This window comes from Neophocaena asiaeorientalis, unplaced genomic scaffold, assembly GCF_003031525.2.
Source record: "Neophocaena asiaeorientalis asiaeorientalis breed wild unplaced genomic scaffold, Neophocaena_asiaeorientalis_V1.1 scaffold765, whole genome shotgun sequence".
NCBI lineage: Eukaryota > Metazoa > Chordata > Mammalia > Artiodactyla > Phocoenidae > Neophocaena > Neophocaena asiaeorientalis.
This window is the reverse complement of record NW_020172825.1, coordinates 112,029-116,465: the sequence shown is the minus strand read 5'-3', so window position 1 is coordinate 116,465 and position 4,437 is coordinate 112,029.

Below are 4,437 nucleotides of genomic sequence, written 5' to 3'. Positions count from 1 at the left end.
GCAAAGCATGGAGCTGAGCTCCCTGTACTATATAGCAGCTTCCCACTAGCTATTTTACACATGGTAGTGTATATATGTCAATGCACTCATTGTCCACACCTCATTGTGATTTTGATTTGCATTTCTCTAATAATTAGTGATGTTGAGCATCTTTTCATGTGTTTGTTGGCCATCTGTATGTCTTCTTTGGAGAAATGTCTATTTAGGTTTTCCATCCATTTTGATAGAAAGCCCAGAGTTAAACCCACACACCTACAGTCACTTTATCTTTGACAAAGGAGGTAAGAATATACAATGGAGAAGAGACAACCTCTTCAATAAGTGGTGCTGGGAAAACTGGACTGCTACATGTAAAAGAATGAAAATAGAACACTTCCTAACACCATACACCAAAATAAACTCAAAATGGATTAAAGATCTAAATGTAAGGCCAGACACTATAAAACTCTTAGAAGAAACATAGGTAGAACACTCTGATATAAATCGCAGCAAGATCTTTTTTGACTCACCTCCCAGAGTAATGAAAATAAAAACAAAAATAAATAAATGGGACCTAATTAAACTTATAAGGTTTTGCACAGCAAAGGAAACCATAAGCAAGACAAAAAGACAATGCTCAGAATGGGAGAAAATATTTGCAAACAAAAGATTAATCTCCAAAATATACAAGCAGCTCATGCAGCTCAATATCAAAAAAAGGTACATTTTTACATGCTGTGTTTTCATTTTTCTTTAGTTCAAAATTTTTCTTAATTTCATTTTGGATTTTTGTGTATGTGTGTATTTGGTAACTAATTTCAAATATCCATGATTTTCCAGAGATTTTTCTGTTATTGATTTCTAATTTAATTCCATTGTGGTCTGGAAACATGCTTTGTATGCCTTCAGAATTAATTTTTATTACTGTGGTAAAAAGTCACATACATAAACTGAACTTTTAATTTTTTTTTTGCCACACTGCGTGGCTTGTGGGATCTTAGCTCCCTGACCAGGGATTGAACCCGCACCCTTGGCAGTGAGAGCACAGAGTCTTAACCACTGGACTGCCAGGTAATTACCAAAATGGACCATTTTAAAGTGTACAATTCACAATTCAGTGGCATTTAGTACATTCACAATTTTTTACAACTATTATTTTTATCTAGTTCCCAAATATTTTTTTTAATGTAAAAGGAAACCCCATACCCATTAAGCAGTCAATCTTCATTCCTCTTTCTCACAGCCCGACAACCAGTAATCTGCTTTCTGTCTCCATAGATCTACCAATTCATATAAATGGAATCATATAAAATGTGGCCTTTTGCATATGGCTTCTTTCAGTTAGTATAATGTTTCTGAGGTTCTTCCATGTTGTAGCACATATCAGTACTTCATTCCTTTTTATGATTGAATACTATTACATTGCATGGATATACCACATATTGTTTAACCATTCATTAATTGATAAACATTTGTGTTTTTCCCACATTTTGACTATTGTGAATAGTGCTGCTATGAACATTAGTGTACAAGTTTTTGTTTAAAACTTCAATTCGTTTGGGCATATATCTATTAGAGGAATTGTTGGGTCAAATGGTAATTCTATATTTAGTTTATTTTGGAACTACCAAACTGTTTTCCACAGTGCTTGCATCATTTTATATTCCCACTTGCAATGGATGAGTGTTGCAATTTCTCCACATTCTCACAAACGTTTGTTAATTTCTTTTTTTTTAATTATAACCATTTTGTGGGTGTGAAGTGTTATCTCATGGTTTTGATTTGTATTTCCCTAGTGAATAATGATGGTGAGCATTTATTCAGGCATTTGGTGGCCACTGTACCCATTAATTGGATAAATGTCTATTTATGTACTTTTCCCATTATTTAACTGAGTTGTCTTTATTGTAGAATTGTTAAGAGTTCTTTAGATAGTCTGAATAGACATTTTTATATTTGTCCACGTATCTACTCTTACCAGAGATTTTTATATCTTTATGTGGCTTTGAATTATTTGCATCCTTTTATTTCAACCTGATGGACTGCCTTTAGCCATTTCTTATAGAGCTGGTCTCATGATAATTAACTCTTTCAGCTTTTGTTTACTTGCAAATGTCTTAATTTGTCCTTCAGTTTTTTGATGGACAGTTTTGCTGGATATAGAAATCTTGGTTGACAGGTTTTTGTTTTTTTGTTTTCCCCTTCAGCCTTTTTTTTTTTTTTTTTTAATGTGGTACGCTGGCCTCTCACTGCTGTGGCCTCTCCCGTTGTGGAGCACAGCCTCCGGACGTGCAGGCTCAGCGGCCATGGCTCACGGGCCCAGCCGCTCCAGAGCATGTGGGATACTCCCGGGCCAGAGCACAAACCCATGTCCCCTGCATTGGCAGGTGGACCCTCAACCACTGCGCCACCAGGGAAGCCCCACCCCTTCAGCCTTTTAAATATATAATTCCACTGCTTTCTGGCCACCAAAATTTCTGTTGAATTAATTCAACTGATAATTTTATTGAAGCTCCCTTGTCTTTGTCTTTCCACAGTTAGATTATAATGTGTCTTGGCATAAGTCTCTTTCAACTTATCCTACAGAGTTTGTTAGGAGTCTTAGATTTGTAGTCATGTCGTTCAACAAATTTGGGTAGTTTTCAACCTTATTTCTTAAATCTTCCTCTCTTTTCCATAGGGGACTCCCATAATGCCTATATTAGTTTATTTAATGATGGCTCACAAGTATTTAAGGCTCTGTTCACTTTTCTTTAATCTTTCTTCTTTCTGCCTGACAGACTTGACTCATTTCAATTGTCCTGCCTTCAAGTTTGCCAATTTTTCTTTTGCCTTATTAAATCTGCTGTTGAACCCCTCTGGTAAATTTTTCAATTCAGATATTGTATTTTTCAGATCCAGAATTTCTTTTTGGTCCCTCTTTATAATTATATCTCTCTGTAGGTATTCTTTGTTCATATATAATTTCCTGATTTCCTTTAGTTTGTGTGTGTGTTTTCCTTTAGCTACTTGAGCATATTTAAGACAGTTCCTTTAAAGTCTTTACCTAGTAAGTCCAGTGTCTGTGCTTCTTCAGAGGTGGATTCTGCCAATTTCTTTTCTTTTTTTTAATTGGCCATGTTTCTTTGTATGCCTTGTAAGTTCTCTTTGTTGAAAATTTGCTTTTGTAAAAACAGCCAGCTTTCCCAGTCTTTGTAGACTGTTTCTGTGCCAGAGCAGTCCTTCACTGATTAGTTGGGCATGTTCTGAACCTAGGGATCAGCTGAGATAAAAGCTTAAGGTCTTTTTAGAGCATGCACCTTGCTCATGCCTGTTTATGACTTTCTCAATTCTCATGTCTTAATATCTCAAAGAGTCTCACCCCGGCTTCTCCCCAGGACTTTAAATGGTGTGTTGTATGTCTCCATCCATAATCTCTTGCTCTGGATGTCTGCACAGCTGTAGTATCATTGCAACTTTCATGACCAGTGGCTGCCAATTTTCCCCATCTGAGAGTTCAGTTAGTTGAGACAGACAGCAGTCCTTCAGGAAGCCCCCAGGCAGGTTAGAACGCTGCAAAGAGGTCTGTTCTGCTCCCTCTGGTTTAAAGGAGGGAATTGGGAACTGAACTTTCACCTTATCAAAGCAAGACCACACCACATGAGGGAGTCAGTGGTGCATGTGGGAGTAAAACAGCAATAAAACTTTCTACCATTTTGAATGTGATTTTTTCCTTGGTTGAGCATTTGCATGTTTGCTATAGACTTTTGTCTGCTTTCCAGAGCTCGTACAAAGTTATTTTAGCCAGTTTCTGGTTCTTTTCTTACATCTCCATGGGAGAAAAACAGTTTAGAGTTTCCTTGGTCACCATTTTGCTGAAATCACTATTCTGTATTCAACCTTAAATATATTGATACTTATTTTATGGCCCAGAATATGATCTATCTTGGTGAACATCCCATTCACTAGAAAATTATGTGTATTCTGCTGCTATTGTGTGGAGTGTTCTAGAAATGTCACTTAAGTCAAGGTGGTTAATAGTGGTGTTCAAGTCTTCTATAACCTTGCTGATTTTCTGTCCATTTATTCTATCAATAATAGAAAGAGATGTATTAAAATTTCTGACTTTAATTGTGGATTTATCTGTTGTTTTTTTTAACATCTTTATTGGAGCATAATTGCTTTACAATGGTGTGTTAGTTTCTGATGTATATCAAAGTGAATCAGCTATATGTACACATATATCCCCATATGCCCTCCCTCTTGTGTCTCCCTTCCACCCTCCCTATCCCACCCCTCTAGGTGGTCACAAAGCATGGAGCTGATCTGTTTTTATTTGTATTTCTATCAATTTTTACTTTAAGCATTTTGAAGGCCTGTTAGGTACATAAATACTTCAGATTGTTATGTCCTCTTATTAAATTGACTCCTTTATGATTATGAAGTAAAACTTTATTATTCCTTCCTGTGTGTATATAT